The sequence below is a fragment of the Bos mutus genome, chromosome 3, assembly GCF_027580195.1.
Source record: "Bos mutus isolate GX-2022 chromosome 3, NWIPB_WYAK_1.1, whole genome shotgun sequence".
Lineage (NCBI taxonomy): Eukaryota > Metazoa > Chordata > Mammalia > Artiodactyla > Bovidae > Bos > Bos mutus.
This window is the reverse complement of record NC_091619.1, coordinates 49,507,929-49,528,978: the sequence shown is the minus strand read 5'-3', so window position 1 is coordinate 49,528,978 and position 21,050 is coordinate 49,507,929. Positions and strand designations below refer to the sequence as shown.

The 21,050-nt window shown below is 39.8% G+C and overlaps 1 protein-coding gene across 2 annotated transcripts in view; it reads left to right on the top strand.

Annotated features, from left to right (window-relative positions):
• RPAP2 (RNA polymerase II associated protein 2) overlaps positions 1 to 21,050 on the top strand; it is a 130,756-nt gene that overhangs the window by 98,947 nt on the left and 10,759 nt on the right. Inside the window, exon 13 of one of the 2 annotated variants that reach the window (XM_070367686.1) lies at positions 4,673 to 15,501. The exons of the other annotated variant lie outside the window; for it this stretch is intronic. The gene's annotated coding sequence lies outside the window, so the exon portion shown is untranslated. Of the gene's footprint in view, positions 1 to 4,672; positions 15,502 to 21,050 lie in introns of those variants that run through there. 2 annotated transcript variants of the gene reach the window in all.

The window sequence follows — 21,050 nt, the reverse complement described above, 5'->3', positions numbered from 1 at the left end:
GGGAGAAATAAGTTAGCATTACTATGAGGACCCCAAATTAAAATTCTGGGTTAATTTATTTTTTAGGAGTATATGGAATTATCTGCCTGGATAAATGTCACACTCAGTCTTCAGCTTGTTCAGCTTCATGCCCTGGGATGGGGGTGGGCAGGCCTGACAGAGCAGCGTGGAGCTTTAGAGTCTCCCCTGAAACTGTTTGCTCACCACCACCACCACCACCCCACCCCCCGCCACAGCCTGCATTCCTGAGGAGCACTTTGTTTTAATTAATTTTAATTGGAAGCTAATTACTTTACAATATTATTGTGGTTTTTGCCATACATTGACATGAATCAGCCATGGATGTACATGTGTCCCCCATCCTGAACCTTCCTCCCATCCTATCACTCAGGGTCATCCCAGTGCACCAGCCCTGAGTGCCCTGTCTCATGCATCGGACCTGGACTGGCGATCTATTTCACATGTGGTAATATACATGTTTCAATGCTGTTCTCTCAAATCATCCCACTCTTGCCTTCTCCCAGAGTCCAAAAGTCTGTTCTTTACATCTTTGTCTCTTTTGCTGTCTCGCATATAGGGTCATCTGAGGAGCACTTTAAAATCTGCCCAGCAGATGAAAACCTGTGCATGTAAGCACTTCCACTTACCACATCACTCTGTTTGACACCCCCCAAATTCTATGTAATTATTTTATATTGTTAAGTTAATCATGTTCCCATTATGGCTTGCAATTGGAATTATCTTTTATTTTCTGTCTGGCTATTGATTGTGGGGCTTCCCTGGTGGCTCAGAGGTTAAAGCGTCTGCCTCCAACGTGGGATACTCGGGTTTGATCCCTGGGTCGGGAACATCCTGGAGAAGGAAATGGTAACCCACTCCAGTATTCTTGCCTGGAGAATCCCATGGACGGAGAAGCCTGGTAGGCTACGGTCCTCGGGGTCGCAAAGAGTCGGACACGACTGAGCGACTTCACTTCACTATTCATTGTAAAAACTGATAAACATCTTTTACTATTGTGATTATGTAACTATTACTCAATACCACTGGTCAAAAGAAAAGTAATAGAATTCTGTATCACCAAAACTAGGATTTAACAGAAAAACCTGTAATCACTTTTTAAGACCCGGATGCATATCAGAATTATCTTGAAATTTTCTGAAAAATGCAAATGCCCAGGTATTGGCATTTTTTTTTTCTCCAGAGCACCAGCTATGTTTCTGATGAGTATTCATGTTCAAAAACAACTGGACTATACGATTATCTTTTACTTTTATCTAGTTTGTTTCACTTTTTCTATTTCATATTCAGTGCTCCCAATTCATTTAGTTTATGTTTTCCAATTTCTCCATCTTTTTTTTTCTTCTTGTTCCTTATCAAACATAGTAGAAAAGCTTATATATATATATGTAATATGTATAATATATATTTTAGAAAATATATGCATTTTTGCCTAACTAAAAACTTTATGACATTTTTATTTCATTTGTTTGACTTAATATGAATAGAATGCTAGATTTATAATTAAAAAATAGATATGCAACATATGCTGTGTATAGCATTGGGAACTATAGTCAGTATCTTGTAATAGCCTATAATGGAAAATAATTTCAAAAATAATATATGTGTATATGTATACCTGAATCACCTTGCTGTGTACCTGAAACACTGTAAGTCAACTATACTTCAATGAAATATATATATTAAGAAAAAAGAAATCTACCCAGGGCTTCAGAATCCTACACACTCATGCATTCATTTAACATATATTATTGAGCACTCACCATGGACCAGGCCTCCCCATCTGTGATTACTCACTGAGTGTGTTCCATGATGCCCTGTGCAGTTTCTCTGTGAGGTATGTAGGACTGTACTCTGTTCACTCCCTCACTCCCCCACAGAAACTTGTGGCCTACCTTGGGTTGTGAAACATTCCGTAAACTGTGAGCCTGGAAGGCAAATGGGAAAAGGCTGGGATTTGTGGCCAGGTTGGCCCAGTTGAAATCCTAACACTGGGGCTATTGGTAATAACTAGCTCGTTGATCATGGGTAGGTGGTTAACTTCTCTGAGCCTCAGCTTATTTGAAAATGGAAAATAATAAAAATACATTCCTCACAGGGTTATTTATTTAACAGGACTTAAAGATACAGAGATCAGCAATATTAGGTAAATACACAGAGGCCACAACATCAGGTAAAAGCTTTTAAGATTCAGCACAATTTTTGTTTTTATTGTAATACTTTTCAAAGTAAAGGCTGTACAAAATTCACAGCACTTACTTTGTACCAAACACTATCCCAAGTACTTTGCATAGATTAAATTAGTTCACTCTAAAACAACTTTCTGAGGAAAGCACAAGTATTACACTAATTTTCAACAAAAGATGTAACTGAGGCACAGAGAGGTTAAGCGATCAAAGTCACACAATTAGTAAGTGGCAGTATGAGGCTTCAAATCATGTTCATATGCATAGTTCAAGAAACTCAAAATATTCTACAAGACATTATGAAAAACAGCCACCTTCTGCATTCCCTTCCCTGCCTTCCCACTCTGGATAACTAACATGCTTATAGAAGATGAGGATGTAAGTCTTGTACCACTACTAGAAACCACCACATACCTGACACTCCACATTTTCCCTCTTCCATCCTTTCAATATCATTTCTAATTAGAGTAATATTCAGTGTTTACATTTTTATCACCTATAATGCTATTACAGGCAGGCCATGCACTATGGTTTCTCATTCCTCCTTTTACAACTAGTAACTAGAATTAATACTTGTCTTAGTTTTCTTAGTTTTTATGCATCTTTCACTAATCCATTACCAAACTCTCCACCCTGTTCATCTCCACTCCTATTTAAACACATCAGAAGTCTATCCATCCCTTGAACTCAGCTTTCCCAGAGCCTTTCTGTTCCAATCTGCACAGGATGCCTCTAGTTCTGCTGCACAGTTATCTGAGGCATTCCTTTCATCACCTCTGTAAGTACATTTGCTTCTTACTTGGGCTAGTTCACCTAGGTTCTTTAAATTTTGGTAAATTCTTTAAATTTTCATTTGTGGTTTTTGTATCCTACTGAAGAAATATTTGCCTACTCCAGAGTTGTGAAATATTTTCTCTTAAGTTTTCTTCTATATAAAAGCTTTATAATTTAAGCTTTACTTTCTTTACATTTCTGTTACTTTTTGTGCATGGTGGAAGGTTAGGGATAAGGTTGTTTCCATATAGCTATCCAGTTGATACAGCGTCATTTCTTGAAAAGATTTTCCTTTTCCCCACTGAAATACCTCAGACACTTTGTCAAAAATCACTGACTACAGAACTTCCTGGTGGTCCAGTGGACCACTGGTGCCAATGCAGAGGACACAGGTTCAATCCCTGGTCCGGGAAGATTCCACATGCCACAAAGCAACTAACCCATGCAGCACAACTGCTGAGCCCGAGTGCTGCAACAACTCAAGCCCGCACACCTAGAGCCTGTACTCCACAACAACTAGCCCACGTACCTAGAACCAGTACTCCGCAACTAGTTGCTACACCACACAAGAAGCCCGCACACCACAAAGAGTAGCCCCTGCTCACAGCAACTGAAGAAAGCCCATGTGCAGCAACGAAGTCCTAGCGCAGCCATAAATAAATAAATAATCTTTTTAAAAAAAGAAAGAAAAAAGAGCCATCTTTTAAAAAAAAGTCAATTTACTATACATGTTTGGGTCTGTTAACAACTCTCATTATCTTCTATTGACCCATATAATCTGTCTTTATGCCAGTACCAAGAATGTCTTGATAACTGTAACTTTATAGTATGTCTTCAAATTAAGTAGTGTAAGACTTCCTTCTCTGTTCTTTTCAAAATTGTTTTGGCCATTTTAGCACTTTTGCATTACACTAGAAATTTTAGAATCAGCTTGATTATGATTGCATTGAATTTACAGGTCAGTTTGGAGAAATGGATGTCTCAGAAATATTAAGTCTTCAGATTCATGAACATGTCATACCTCTCCATTTATTTAGGTCTCCTTTACTTTATCTTAGCAGTGTTTTGTAATTTTTAGTATACAAGTCTCACATAAATCTTGGAAAATGTGTCCCTGAATATTTCATGTGTTTTTTTGAAATAATAAACTTTAGTTTTTAGAGCAGTTTTAGATTCATGGCAAAATCCAAGCACAGTGAGTTCCCATATACCCCACCCCCACATGCACACAACCACCCCACCTGAGTATTCACCCCTACCCAAGTATTTTTTATGTTACTGTAGCGTTAGTCGCTCACTCCTGTCCGACTCTTTGTGACCCCACAGACTGTAGCCTGGCAGGCTGCTCTGTACATGCGATTTCCCATGCAAGAATCCAGGAGTGGGTTGCCATTCCCTTCTCCAGGACATCTTCCCAACCCATGTCTCTCACAAGTGGATTCTTTTCCACCTGAGCCACCAGGGAAGCCTTATGTTATGATAAGTGGTATTTTAAAGTTTTCGTCTCCAATTATTCATTGCTGGTATAAAGAAAAATAATTTTTATATATTGACCTTGTATCTTGTGAATTTTACATTAGTTCTAGCAGCTTTTCTATAGAATCAGAATTTTCTACAGAGTTAACCATGTCATCTGTAAATAATAGTATTTCTTCTTTGCCAATCTCTATGTCTTGCCTTATCACCCTGGATAGGATCTTCACAACAATATTAAAAAGTAAGTGGTGAAAAAAAAGAGCAGTGGTGGACTTGCCAGGCAGTACAGTAGATAAGAATTTGCCCGCCAGTGCAGGGGACACCGGTTCAATCCCTGGTCTGGGAAGATTTCATATGCCATGGAGCAGCTAAGCCAGAGAACCACAACTGCTGAAGCTGCAGGCTGCAACCACTGCAGCCAGTGTCCTAGGGCCTGTGCTTCACAAGAGAAGCCACCACAGTGAGAACCGTACACCACAATAAAGAGCGGCCCTTGCTCCACAGCTAGCGGAAGCGCCACGTGCAGCAATGAAGACCCAGCTCAACCAAAAACAAATAGACTATTAAAAAAAAAAAGAATGACAGTGGTGAGAGCATTCATCCTTAGATCTTAGAGGGAAAATAGTCTTTCACTATTAAGAATAAAATGTAGGTTTTCATGGAAAACCTTTATCAAGTTGAAGAAGTTCCATGGTATTCAGTTTACTGTAAGATTTTCATAATGGATGTTGAGTTTTGCCAAAAGGCTTTCATGCATATCTAAAAGATATTTTTTCTTTATTTCTGCTAATGTAAATTATACTTATTGATACTTAAAAACCTTGCATCCCTGGGATAAGTCCTACTGAATCATGACATATTTACCTTTTATTAATAATATATTGCTGTTTAATAGTTTGTTAAAGATTTTTGCCTGTTCCTAAGGGACATTGCTTTATAATTTTTTTCTTTGTCTGGTTTAATATCAGTCTCATAAAATGAACTGGAAAGTATACTATCCAATTCTATTTTCTGAAAGTTCTTCAGGGCTAAAGGATTGGTATTAGCTCTTAAATTTTTGGCAGAATTCACCAATAATACCATCTGGGCCTAGGAGTTTTCTTTGTGAAAACATTTCTTAATAGGAATTTAATCACTTTCATTGATACATGGATATTCGGAAATGTTTCTTCTTGAGTCAGTATTGGAAAACTGTCTTCCAAGGAATTTTTCCATTTCATCTAAGCTGTCAAACATATTTGCACAGTTATTCATAATATCTTTTTATTATCTCCTTAATTAACAGGGTTTTAGTAGTGTTTTCTCTTTTTCTTATAGATACTGGAAATTTGTCTTTTTTCTTGATCATTCTATGTAATGTTGCAACTTTATTGATTTAAAAAAACCTAAATTTTTTATTTCATTAATTTCCTTTCTTTTTCTGTTTTCTGACTTTTATTATTTCCTTCCTTCCACTTCCTTTGGACTCAAATTGCTTCTTTTCTCCTAATTTCTTAAGGTGAAAGCCTCAATCACTGATTGGAGAACTTTCTTCTTTTCTAAGCTATACATATCTACTAAGCTGTATCCCATGAATTCTGAAAAGTTTCTTCATCTTTATTCAAAGTATTTTAAAATTTCTTTTGTGATTTCTAATTTGATCCTTACATTATTTAAAGATATGCTTTTTTTTTTTGTACCAAATTTCTTTGTTAATACTTTTAAATTCCATTCTTATTAGAAAACATACTCTGTATGATTGTAATGTTTTACGTTTATTGAGACTTGTTTTCTAATTCATAACATGCCTAATGCTGTTGTTGAGTAGAGTGTTCTGTAAATGTCAGTTGGGTCATGTTGGTTGATAGTATTATCATCATCATCCAAATCCCTACTGATATTGCCAGTTTATCCTATTATTTACTAAAGGAGGAATGTTGAAACCTCTAACAATAACAGTCGGTTTGTTAATTTCTTTATCAGTTTTTGTTGCATGTATTTTGAAGCTTTGTTATTGGATGTACACACATTTAGAACTGTTATGTCCTCCTGATGAACTGTACTCTCAACTACTATGAAATGACCTTCTTTATTCCATATGAAATTTCTTGTTCTAAGATATCCTTTGCTATTAATATAGTCATGCTAGCTTTTTTCTGATTGGTGTTTGCATGGTATAACTTCCATCCTTTTACTTTTAATCTACCTGTGTATTTATATTTAAGATAGATTCCCTCTAGACAGAGCACAGTCGGGTTTTGTTTTTTTATCCTAACTGGATAAAAGTCTATCTCTGCCTTATAATTGGGGTATTTAGACCTTTATATTTGATAATAATTAATATGGTTGGGTTTAAGTATATCATCTTCATATTTGTTTTTTATTTTTTGTTTTCCCTTTTTGCCTGCCTAATTTTATATTAAGTGTTTTTAGCACTCCAATTTATCTCCAATACTGATTTATCAGCTATGCTGCTGCTAAGTCGCTTCAGTCGTGTCCGACTCTGTGTGACCCCATGGACTGCAGCCTACCAGGCTTCTCTGCCCATGGGATTCTCCAGGCAAGAACACTGGAGTGGGTTGACATTTCCTTCTCCAATGAGTGAAAAGTGAAAGTGAAGTCACTCAGTCGTGTCTGACTCTTAGCGACCCCATGGACCGCAGCCTACCAGGCTCCTCCATCCATGGGATTTTCCGGGCAACAGTACTGGAGTGGAGTGCCATTGCCCTCTCCCTTATCAGCTATAGTTCTCTGCTTTTCCTTTTTGGTTTGGGGTTTTGTTTTTGCTTTTTTTTTTTTAAGTGAATGCTCTAGGGTTTAAAATATGCATATTTTATCTATCACATTGCACCTTCAAATAATATCACTTGAAATATAACGTAAAAACCTAATAATAAACTTTATAACTATCATCTCATCCCTTCCATCTGTGCTACTATTGTCATACATTTCACTTCTATATATCATCTAAACCCTGGCATGCATATAATTTTTGCTTTAAATAGTCAATTGTATTTTAAATAAAAATTTTAATGAGAAGGAAGATAGTCTTTTATATGTACTCACATTTATGCCATTTCAAGTACTCTTCATTCCTTTGTGTAGATCCACATTTCCACCTGATTTTTTCCTTCTGCCTGAATAACTTATAAATTATTTCAACTTTATTTGTTAGAAAAAAAACTATTGTTTTGCCTTCAGTTTTGTTTTTCTTGTTGTTTGTTTGGGGTTTTTATTGGCCAGACCATGTGGTCTGTAGGATGTTAGTTGCCCAACCAAGGATTGAACTTGGGCCCCGGCAGCAAAAGCACTGAGTCATAACTGCTGGGCCACCAGGGAATTCCCTTGCCTTCACTTTTGAAGAATGCTTTCACATATTTCCAAGCTATCATTTTCTTTAGCACCTTAAAGATGCCATTCTGTTGTCTCTGGCTTGCATAGCTTTAGTCTACAGTGATCCTTACCTTTGGTTTTCTGTGCATACTGTCTTTCTTCCCTCTAGCTGCTTTTAAGATTTCTCTATCATTGGTTTTCAGCAACTTGATTATGATGGGGTTCAGTGTGAGTTTCAGGGTTTGCAGTTTTATCCTGCTTGGGGTTCACCAAGCTTCTTAGATCACTGTCTTAGCATATTTATCAAATTTAGAAAGGTTTTCACCATTGTTTCTTAGTATTATTTCTTGGTATTCAGAAAAGATTTAACATTTCTGGAGCTCTTTTTCTGCATAACTGTCTCTTGCATGGAATTCTTCCTCACAATTTTTAGCTACGTCAACCTCCCTGACCTCCAATCTCTGTCCCCACCAGTCAGTGAGACCACTGTGCTACACTTGCGACCCCCGCCAGACCCTGCTCCATGATCCAGAATGTACCTCTAGGTAAAAGCCTAGGTGACGACAGAGCTCACTTCATTTGTCTCTCTTCCCTCAGGAATCACAATCCTGTACTACTTCTAGTCCAACATCAGAAAACAGGTGTTGCATACATTTTGTGCAGTTTCTGGTTGTTTACAGTGGCAGGGTAAATGTGATCCCTGTTACTCCATGATAGATTAAAGCAGAAGTACACTTATCCTTTTTTAAAAATCCATTTACTAACAATTTTGAGGAAGTAGTGGAAAGTAAACATGAGTTAAATCTACCACAGTTAGCTAGAAATTCACTTTAATTTTTAAAATTATAAACAAGACACAATAGTTTTTTAATTAATAATTATCCCAAAACAGTGAGAAGGATAAAAACTGTTTCCAGCTTTTCACTGGACAGTCAAAGTGTGAGTCATAGTCATTTTCTTTACTAACTTTGAGAAGGATCTCCTGATAAAAAGAACTGTTCCCAAAGCTTATACTGCTTTTTCTCCAAACACAACACTTACCATTATCTAAGCTTAAGCTGGTTATTCAAGTGTCGTCTTGGCAATGTAACTTGTATGATTTTGCTCTAAGAAGTACAATTTTGAACAATATTTTTGTAGTTCTGGTCTCCTCTCTACCTTTACTGACAAAATTAATCAGTTTCCTACACTTACTCTGGAAAATACCATTTGATTTAACAGAGAGGTAGCCATACTTTGTTTTAAAATTGTGGGGCGTTCCCTGGTACCTAGTTGTTAGGATTCTGGACTTTCACTGCCATTGCCCAGGATCAGTCCCTGGGTGGGTAACTGAGTCCCACAAGCCAAGTGAACTGCCAAAAAAAAGAAAAAAAAAGATGTCAAAGTTTTATGGCTTTGTGCCACCATAGGACAGCATATCACAAGAAACAATACCCTTAGGGATCATTACAATAAAATCCAATAAAGTCCACTTTTCAAACAGCACTATATTTCTTATTTGAACTTCTCATTTTCAGCTATGATGCCAAGTCAACAGTCCTATAAATTATTTTGTCCCCTAGCTCATAAAGATTCATGGTGTATATTCAAACTGTAGCCCTATTCAACATTTACACTTACAGAGTTATTTTGTATTGCACTATTTCATCATTAATTTTACTGTTCAATGAACTACTTTTGTATCATGACAAATTTAATGCAACACAATAGTAACAGTAAAAATACAGGTTTTTACAATTAAGAATTTTAACACTATCCTGACATGAAACACATTATCGCAAATAATCTATAGTTGATAACTGAAATTATCTACCAATGCAGTCCTTGCAGTGAATAAAAAGAAACAATTATTAAGAAGGGAACATGGCAACCCCACTCTAGTACTCTTGCCTGGAGAATCCCTTGGACAGAGGAACCTTGCCGGCTACAGTCCATGGGGTCACAGAGTCAAACACGACCAAGCAACCGACACATAAAATTGAGGAGATACTTGATGACACAAGTGTGCAGTTCATCTACTCTCCCACTCCTGCAGGAAGCAGGATGGGGCAGGCAGCACCTGGGAGGCAGGATGGTGCACCCCCACCCCTCCATCCCTTCTGGAAATCCTGGGGCCTCAGTGCCTGCAACAGCTGGCCTTGGGCAAATAAAAGACTAAGTTGTTTACTGGCAAAAAAAAAAAAAGACGGTAACAGAACTTCCTGCTCACTTCACATTCTAATAAGGTTATGCTCAAAATCCTTCAAGCTAGGCTTCAACACCAGTACATGAACCAAGAACTTCCAGATGTTCAAGCTGGGTTTAGAAAAGGCAGAGGAACCACAGATCAAATTGCCAATATTTATTGGATCATGGAAAAAGCATGGGAGTTCCAGAAAAACATCTACTTCTGCTTCACTGACTATGCTAAAGCCTTTGACTTGTGTAGATCACAACAAACTGTGGAAAATTCAAGAGATGGGAATACTAGACCACCTTACCTGTCTCCTGAGAAACTTGTATGTGGGTCAAGAAGCAACAGTTAGAACTGGATATGGAAAAACTGAGTGGTACAAAATTTGGAAAGGAGTACAACAAGGCTGTATATTGTCACCCTGCTTAACTTCTATGCAGTGCCAGGTGCCAGTCTGGATGAACCACAAGCTGGAATCCAGATTTCTGGGAAAATATCAATAACCTCAGATATGCAGATTACCTCTCTAATGGCAGAAAGCAAAGAGGAACTAAAGAGCCTCCTGATGACAGTGAAAGAGGAAAGTGAAAAGGCTGGTTTAAAGTCAACATTCAAAAGACTACACATTAAAAAACTATACATTAAAATGATGGCATCTGTTCCCATCACTTCACAGCAAATAGAAGGGGAAAAAGTGGAAGCCATGATAGATTTTATTCTCTTGGGCTCCCCAATCACTGCGGACAGTGACTGCAGCCATGAATTAAAAGATGCTTGCTTCTTGGAAGGAAAGCTATGACAAACCTAGACAGCATATTAAAAGCAGAGACATCACTTTGCTGACAAAGGTCTGTATAGTCAAAGCTGTGGATTTTCCAGTAGTCAAGTACACATGTGAAAACTGGACCAAAAACAAGGTGGAGCACTGAAGAATTGATGCTCTTGAATTGTGATAATGGAGAAGACACTTGAGAGTCCCTTCGACAGCAGGGAGATCAAACCAGTCAATCCTAAAGGAAATCAACTCTGAATATTCATTGGAAGGACTGACGCTGAAGCTCCTATACTTTGGCCACCTGAGGCAAACAGCCAACTCATTGGAAAAAACTCTGAAGCTGGGAAAGATTGAGGGCAGGAGAAGTGGATGGCAGAGGATGAGATGGTTAGATAGTATCACTGACCCAATGGACATGAATTTGAACAAATTCAGGGAGACAATGGAGGACAGAGGAGCCTGGCATGCTGCAGTCCATGGAGTAACAAAAGGTTGGACATGACTTAGTGACTGAACAACAGCAACAAATAAAAATTCTATGGAAATTTTAACTGATCTTACATTTTAAATTAGTTAAGTGTATGTGAACAGAATTGCCCCATCAGTTTTTCCTCTAAAACCATCAAATCAATTGCAAACTCCTTGACAGATCACCAGAGTTTGTGGACTACCTTTGAGAAACTCTGTTTTAAGAATAGGCATTCATATCTCTAATCAATGGAAGTACTTACTGATTATCAGTGCTTCACACAAAGATGATATTTAATACCCATATAATTTTTTAAACTATATTTTAGTTTTGTACATGTTAAGCTATTCTAAACTCTGAGGTTACAGTGGTGAAAAAGAGGGGTATTGTCTTTCTCTATACTGGAAAGAAGCAGACAATATAAAGAAAACAGGTTAAGTTCATAAAATGTGAATGATATAAAAGAAATAGTGTAATGAAATAAAGTGTGACTTGAAGAGAGCAGGAACTAATTTAGATAGAGTGTTCCGGGAAAATCTCACTAAGAAGGCCACAGCTGAAAAGAATGCTGAAATGAGAAGGAAGCAGGCATTGAGGAACTGAAAACATACTAGGCAGAAGACCCAGAAAGAGAAAAGGACCCAAGGCAGTGGTAGTGGTTTGGCCTTTTGGGGGGAACAGAGAGAAGGTTGAGGGGCCTGAAGCAGAATGAGCAAGAGAAATGAGAGGATGAGAAGAGGCTGGGAAAACACTCAAATGCCAGATTAGCAGAGCCTTCTGGGCTGTGGTGAGTTTGGGAAGATACTAGAAGACTGCAAGCAAAAGAATGACAGGGGCTAATATATCTATACAAAAGTTTGCTGGATGTTCCACAGAGTATGAAAAAGCTGGAGAGAAGCAGAGCAAAAGTCCCTTGGAGATGAAAGGAGATGAGAGTCCCTTGGAATGAAAGGAAATCAAACCAGTCAATCCCAAAGGAAATCAACCCTGAGTATTCATTGGAAGGACCAATGCTGAAGCTGAAGCTCCAATATTTTGTCCACCTGATGCGAAGACTGACTCATTGGAAAAGACCCTGATGCTGGAAAAAATTGAGGGCAGAAGGAGAAGGGGACAACAGAGGATGAGATGGTTGGATGGCATCATCGATTTGATGAACAAGAGTTTGAGCAAACTGTAGGAGATAGTAAAGAACAGGGAAGCCTGGCATGCTGCGGTCCATGGGATTGCAAGGAGTCAGACACAACTAAGTGACTGAACAACAACAAAGAGCAAGAGCAAGGAGACCAGTTACGAGGATATTTAATAATTCAAGCAAGAGATGACTGGGGTGGAAGCAGTAGAGATGGACAGAACTAAATGAATTTAGGAAGTATTTTTCGTATACAATGGGTAAGACTTGCCAATGCATTGAATGAATTAATGAATGACATAATTAATGCATAGTCACTAAAATAGGAGATCCACAAGGAGAAAGGTCAGCATGCACTGTAGAAGTTAAGGAAAGCTTTCTGGAGGAGGCAGATGAGCGCTGGGCTTTAGAGATGATCTAGCTATGGCTAAGAAGTAAAAACATAGGGATCCAACTGCAGACAAACCAATGAAGTGGGACTGAGTTTCTGTGTGTTTGGAGACTCATGAGTTGCCAGCTTCGTGGAAGTGTTGACTGTCGAGGAACAAGCAGGATAGAAGTGTACAGTGGGATGGGAAGGGGTTGAATCATGGAGTATTTGGAAAGCCCAGAAGGATGAACTCTATGCCTACACCTGACACAATCCCCAGGACAGCTGTACCTTAGGCTTCCTACCAAGCAAACAGCCAATGAGCCCTTTGTCAAGTTCCATGCCTGGACCCAGGCACCCTTCTTACTGCCTCCCAGGAAAGGCCCAGAGTACTCACTGATGACATCAGGGTGACCTGTGAGTCAGCAGGCTGGGAGCTGGAACAGGTCCCTGGTACATTTACTGTCCCTGGCAGGTATGGCACACCTAACACTCTATAAATGCCTCAGATAACAACTAAGTTATCCTATATAGTCTAAGCTAGAGGGGACCCAAAAACAACTCAGTGCCTAAATAGCTCTCGTGGAGGTCTGCTCAGCTGCCTTTTACAATGCACAGCACAAGGTGCCAAGCACATTTCCCACATTAGCTCATTTAATAGGCACAATGTCCACCCTTTAGTGAGCTCATATCCGTATTTTACTGATGAGGAAACTGAAGGGCAGACAACTTAAGGTCACACTGTTAGCAAGACTCAGAGCCAGGACTCCTACCCAGAGTTGACTGACCCCAAAGCTCTCATCCTTTCATATCACAGTCCTAGAGCAATTTCATGGGCCAAAGCAACTGGAGTGTCAAACCTACAACTCTGGAGGGCAATTCAGCAGCTCTTTAGCTCGCCTTCCCACCTTAGCAGGAAGCCGTTTATCAGATTAACAACCCACCTGCTCCCACAGCAAAGAGCAGAGTCCTGAGGAAACAGAACTTGGCTTGGCTGGAACTTCTGTAATGACAAGACACAGGGATACTTCGGGCCTCGGAGCAGGGAAGCAACTTTGAGCTTTTCCCCTCCCCAGGGGGAGACTGGGATGTGTCCTGTGACTTAAGTGTCAGCATTAAGTAATAAAAAGAACACAGAATTTGGAGCCAGACAGATGTGGGTTTGAGTTACAACACATCTGTGACCTTGGACAAACCACTTAGCCTCTCCATGTCTCAGTTGCTTCAGCTGAAGAATGGTTTAATGCCACCTCCCTCATGGGACCGTCTTGGGCATTAAATGAGATGGCATATTTCAGATGCTTTCTCCACAACTCAAGCAAGAGCTGCCCTTTTCTCTCTCTCTCAACTGGACAGGGCAGCCATTACTGGTCCCACTTGTCCGATGAACAAACTGAGACTCCAAAGATTGAGAAGCCTACTTAGAAGTAGAGGTCATCTCCTAACTCACAAAATGAGGCTCTTTCCACTGCTTTTTTTTTTTTTTTTTTTTTTTTTTTGCTGGTTCCTCAAAAGCAGAAACAGCAAGCCCCCTAAAGCTTGTAGTTTTGCCTTGAGTATATAGCTGTCTGGAGCCTCCTCTTATTCTTGCTCTCCTTTCCCGAATTCTTATCTCACCAGTCTCTGCACACAAATCAGACTGATCATCATAAAGCAATAGAGAGGTTCACGGGCCGAATAGGAGGTAAACACAATTCTCTCCACAAGCAAGACAAACCCCCTCTGTTGGCACAAAATCATGACTCACTCAAGACCTTTTATGAGAGCCAGATGCTGAGCATGTCTAAATCGCTACAAATTGCTTCCATGGTGTGTGTTGGTGGAGGGGAGGGGACCAACCAACATCTATATATATTTATACATTTACCAGGAAACGTGTTTATATTGTTTTCCAATCAGGATTTACCACAAGCCAGGAGTTCCACACCTATTGAACAGGCAAAACCCAGCCCATTGTCAACAGAGAAAAATCTATCTCAAACACAAAAGATTTTAAATCAAAATGGATGTTAGACGAGCAGGATTCCCAGTATTGCTGGGCAGCCAGGGCTGTCTCCAGCAGCTGACAGGGTAAGTGATAGCTGTTTCTGAGCTCAGACTTCATCCTGGAATCCTTAGAATCTTGACTTGGATAAATCTTTTTAATCTTTAGAATTTTCCTCTTGAATAAAAATATTCCCCAACATCTCTTGGAGGCAGACGACCACATATAACTTAGTTCCAGCCAACAGGATAAGCAGAATTGTTGTTGGGCAGCTTCTGGGAAATTTCTTTAAGATACACCCTGGATGTGCCCTTTGTCTCTTCCTCCCTATCCCTCATCCTCCTGCTTGGAACATGGATTAGATGCCTGGAGTTCATCTTAGACCATAATGATGAGGGCCACATCTGAAGGACAGCAGAATGTAAAGCTAGAAGCAGTCTGGATTCCTGAGTACTATAGAGCCTGAACTGCCTACAATAGACTTTTTTTTAATATAAGACAGAAATAAATGTTATTCTGTTTAACCCACTGTTTTTCAGGTCTCTGTTACTCAGCACTGCTCGCAGTAGAAGTAAACATAACCCAGTGCCCTAAACACACCATCAGTTCTTCTTCTTGTCCTTGGTCTTCTTTCTCTCCTGACACCCTGAGGCTCCAGGCCAAGCTAGCCCTGTGCTTCATAGCCCCCAACATGTTTAATTCCCACATCTTCCCCAATCTCACTAAGTAATCTTACATTCTTTGGTAGCTGCTGCTGCTGCTAAGTCTCTTCAGTCGTGTCCGACTCTGTGCGACTCCATAGATGGCAGCCCACCAGGCTCCCCCCCCGCCGTTCCTGGGATTCTCCAGGCAAGAACACTGGAGTGGGTTGCCATTTCCTTCTCCAGTGCATGAAAGTGAAAGTGAAGTCACGCAGTCATGTCCAACTCTTCTCGACCCCATGGACTGCAGCCTACCAGGCTCCTCCATCCATGGGATTTTCCAGGCAAGAGTACTGGAGTGGTGTGTCATTGCCTTCTCCTTCTTTGGTAGGGTGCTGGGTATAAAATAAACATTAAATTTTATTAATGTAATAATTTTAATAATAAAATAATTTTATTATATTGGAAAACAGTAGAAAAGGAAATAAGGAAAGCATTACATTTAAGCAATCAAAATAATGCCAGTGTGTCCACATCTGCCCCTTTGCCCAGCCCTCCCTATTTCTGTATTTAAAGCTTTTGAGGTCCAATAAAATAGTACATGTTGTCTGCAAAAAAAAAAAAAAAATATATATATATATATACACATATATACACATATAACACACTTAGAGATCTATATAATAAGAAAGATACAGGACTTAAATGAAGTAATGTATTTGAATATACAAAACAAGATCTAGACAATGGAAAATTGTACTGTATTCTTGTATAGACCTACTAGTTTCCTCAAATTATTAATATATATGTCAAAAGTTCCAATCAGAATACAAACAACATAGTCAATGGAATTTTATAAAATCAGCTTCAAATTTATGTGAAGAATGACTGAAAATAGCCAAGAAAACTGTAAAAAAGAAGAACAGTTAAAGAGTCTTGCCTTACCAGAACATATTATAGAGTCAAACAGAAATAGAAAAACAGTTCAATTAAAAAGAAAAAGAAAATCCACAATCAATAGCAATATTTATGAAAAGTTAACATTGTAATTCCCTGGCACTCCAGTGGTTAGGACTCTGTGCTTTCATTGCTGAGGGCCACGAATCAATCCCTGGTCAGGGAACTAAGATCCCACAAGCTATGTGGCAAGACCAAAAAAATAAAAAGTTAACACATGATATATATGGAAATTCAGTTTGGTAGGAAGAGAATGGACTATTTAATAAATGATGCTAGTACAACTGGTTTTCCATATGGGAGAAAGTACAAAGGGACTAATCTTATACATTATTAAAAAGAAAAAAATTCCACACAGATTTTAAAAATACAGAAGTAAAGAGCAGTAAAAGAGTGAAAACAATATATTTCAAGAAAACTTTGGAGACTACATTAAAAACTGAAGATGGGGGGACATTTCTAACAAAGACTGGAAACCTGGAGACTAAAAAAGATATAAGATCATTTTAACTATATAAATGTTTACAACTTTCACGCCATAAACAAAAGCCACAGAGAAATAAGGTATCTGGGAAAATATTTGTAAGATAGATTTAAAAGTTAATTTGGACTTTTTTAAGTAGGAAAATATGATGCAAAATATGATACATTAAAATGACTCCAAGATAATTTGTATATATGTGTTTGTATGAATGTCTGCAAAGAATACACTGGGGCTCCAAGAAGTCCTCTATGAATAGCACCCTTCTTTCTTGCTCAAGGTTCTGAAAAAGTTGAAAGTAAACAAACAGTATATATGGGGACCAAAATGTCCTATTTTTAATGATAGAGGTAGAGTCCCCTTTACTGTATTCCACCCAGACCCTTAAGCCTCTTCACTATTAAACTCTAGGTTGCTCATAGCCAGGCTGAATACCTATATCTTTCCTCATTCAGTTACCTAGAAAAGGTGACTCTTCTGGTAACTCTCAAAATTTATAGTTTCTCACTGATTCTTTGTTTCGGAGTACACTGTACCCCCATTCCTGAGTTGATTACAGTATCAGAATGAGATCTGCTGATTGAATTAAATAGTCAAGGCTGTATACTGTCACCCATGCAGAGTACATCATGTGAAATGCCAGGCTGGATGAAGCACAAGCTGGAATCAAGACAGCTGGGAGAAATATCAGTAACCTCAGATAGGCAGATGACACCACCCTAATCGCAGAAAATAAAGAGGAACTAAAGAGCCTCTTGATGAAGGTAAAAGAGTAGAGTGAAAAAGCTAGCTTCAAACTCAACATTCAAAAAATGAAGATCATAGGATCTGGTCCCATCACTTCATGGCAAATATATGGGGGAAAAATGGAAACAATGACAGACTTTTATTTCCTTGGGCTCCCCAATCATTGTGGCCAGTGATTACAGCCATGAAATTAAAAGATGCTTGCTCCCTGGAAGAAAAGCTATGACCAATCTAGACAGCATATTAAAAAGCAGAGATATCACTTTGCCAACAAAGGTCCATCTAGTCAAATCTATGGTTTTTCTGGTAGTCAAGTACAGATGTGAGAGTTGGACCATAAAGAAGGCTGATCGCAGAAGAACTGACGCTTTCAAACTGTGCTACTGGATAAGACTCAAGAGTCCCCTGGACTACACGGAGATCAAACCAATCCATCCTAAAGGAAATCAACCCTGAATATTCATTGCAAGGACTGATGCTGAAGCTGAAGTTTCAATACTTTGGCCACCTGATGTGAAGAGTCAACTCACTGGAAAAGGCCCTGATGTTGGGAAAGACTGAGGGCAGGAGGAGAAGGGGGTGGCAGAGGATGAGATGGTTGGATAGCATCATCGACTCAATGGACATGAGTTTGAGCAAACTCCAGTAGACAGTGAAGGACACAGAAGCCTGACATGCTGCAGTCCGTGCGGTTGCAAAGAGACGGACACAAATGAGTGACTGAACAACAAATCAAACCCATGCCTGGAGCTGGAGGAGGAGGGGTGTCGGTCACACTAACTGGGAGACTAACTATGCGGGGGGTGGAGTGAATTTCCCAAACAAGAAGTCCAAGAACATCCTGTAAGAGACGAGGGGAAACAGCCCCCTACCCAGGAGAAGTGTGAGCTCCCCAGCCTTGGAGAACCAGGTGACAGACAAGCTGAGACTGAAAGAATGAAAAAGAGTTAGCATCGGAAAGGAGGGGTCGAAGGCATTTGAGGCAGAGCAAACAGCATGTATAAAGCATGCAGAAACTGCTAGTATTTCAGTAGGTCTGGAGCACAGAGTGAGATGAGCATTGACAAGAGATGATGTTGAACTGGCGTGGGCAGAGAGCAGACAAGGACTGTGAGCTTTTTGATGAGTGTTGTTTTTCAGTCGCTAAGTCATGTCCAATTCCTTGTGACCTCATGAACTGCAGCATGCCAGGCTCCTCTGCCCTCCACTATCTCCTGTAATTTGCTCAAATTCATGTCTATTGAGTCAGTGATGCTATCCAACCATCTCTTCCTCTGCCACTGCTTTTTCCTGCCTTCAATCTTTCCCAGCATCAGGGTCTTTTCCAGTGAGTTGCCTCTTCACATCAGGTAGCCCAAGTATTGATGAGGACAAAATTTATATTTCTAGGCAGTTTACCACTGGCTTGAGATACACAGATATGGGTTCAATCCCAATTCTCTCTCAATGGTTATGGGCAACTTCTCTGAGCTTCAGGGTGTTTTTCCTTTTTTTAAACTATCTAATCCATAAAATGCAACTATTACTAGCTCTCTCACAGAGTTACTGGAAGATTAAATGACAGGGTATATGTATGGCCTCTGACATACGGATGGTCTGGATAAAAAGTAGCTGTTGTTATTACTATCAGTGCCTCTCTCAGGCCTAGCATGCCTGCCCTCAAAGACCAAACAATAGTAGGATCAGTAAACACTGTAGACTGAAGGATTAGCTTTCCCTGTGAATCAGCTTTGCCCCTGAACACAGCTCCTTACTCCAGCAGCTCCTTAGCACCCTTGACCCTGTTCCCTGGTGCCCTCCAAATCTCAAGGTATTTCTAAAACTCAGCTATCAACGGGCTGGGGCCCCAGACTCCTGAGCCTCCAGAGGTGACTCTGCCCCATAGATGTGCTCAGAATGACAGTGAAATGACAACGCAACCAGGGCTAATCTGGACTGGGGAGAAGCCAAGAGGTAACTAAGGAGTCACAGCTGCCTGAGGGAGATCTGAGGAAAGCTGGGCTGAGTGAAGCTTCTCAGAGCCTTTGCTGGCCTTTTCTGGAAGATTAACTCCCTGCAGCAGGAACTCTAGAGCTTTAGCACCCCTTTCAAAGCCTATGCAGGGCTTCCCTGGTGGCTCAGAGGTTAAAGCGTCTGCCTGCAATGTGGGAGACTTGGGTTCGATTCCTGGGTTGGAAAGATCCCCTGGAGAAGGAAATGGCAACCCACTCTAGTATTCTTGCCCGGAGAATCCCATGGATGGAAGAGCCTGGTGGGCTACAGTCCACGGGGTCGCAAAGAGTCGGACACAACTGAGCACTTTCACTTCAAAGCCTATGCAAGTGAAAAGGCTTACCATGTCTGAAAGTCTGGACTTTAGGTCTGTAACTCATATCTCCCCAGAGGCTGAAGGCCTTTCTGTGTCTCTATTCAGAGGCTGCTAGACACAGACTTTTCCAGGCACTCCTGAAGGGTATAGGGTAGTGGCAGATGTTGAGTATACTGTATTTACTTGATCACCAATATGCAGTCTGTGAAAGCTTCAACTTTGAAGTCACACAGAACTGGGTCTGAAACCCAGCTATGCTCCTCACTCACTGTAAAACTTTGGGAAAAGTACTCTACCCCGATCCTCAGTTTTCTCATCTGTAAAATGGGAACAGTATTGCTAAGAAGATTAAATAACATATGAGAGGTGCTAGATGTGATCCTTCATAAATATCAGTTCTTTCCTTCCTTTGATGCTACCAAGCTCCTTTTCCCACTCTTGGATCCTTTCTCTTACTCTTTAGCCACTATCTTGTTTCCCATTCTTGCTGTGAACTGACCATCAGAAAGGTTCACAGTCCACTGGGAACAATTCCCTCCCCAACCCAAGGCATTTGCACTCAGGCAGCAATAAAAGCCACAATCACTCCATCATGTGAATTAAGCATTATGCCAGATCTTATGCCAAGGGTGGGGGATACCATGAAGAATAATGCACAATCTCCTCCTTAAGAATCTCTTCCCCAGTGGGAGAAAGCAGCAGAAAAGAGCTCACAATAATACAGTGAGAGTGATAAAGGGGAAGCTACCCAGAGAGTCAGGGGGCATTTAAGGAGGAGATGATACATGCAGTAACTCTCCAAGGATGAGTAGGTATTCACTGCAAGAAAGACACTGAGAAAAGAGCAAAGGAAAGACATGAGCAAAATCAAGGAGGGGACCTAGAACTTGGCTTGTGCAAAGAAATGGGCAGTTCTGGATTCCTGGACAATAAAGTAGCATATAGCAGATGCCCAGTTAATATATGTTTTGGAAAAGCACAGAAAAGAGTGTGATGGGAAATACACCAAACTGTTCACCTACATTGAGGCTGCAAATACGGAGGAAGTCTTTCAGTTGTTACTTTATATTCTACTACATTATTTGTTACAAGTACATATCAATTTTATAATTTAAAAATATACTTTTTAATGCAGAAAAACGTTAATTTGGACTACAGTGCACAGAACAAGTTGGAATGGGGGTAAGTCCAAAGCAGGGAGACCAGTTGCAAGGCTACTGCAGGGGTCAATGTGCTAAACCAGAGAA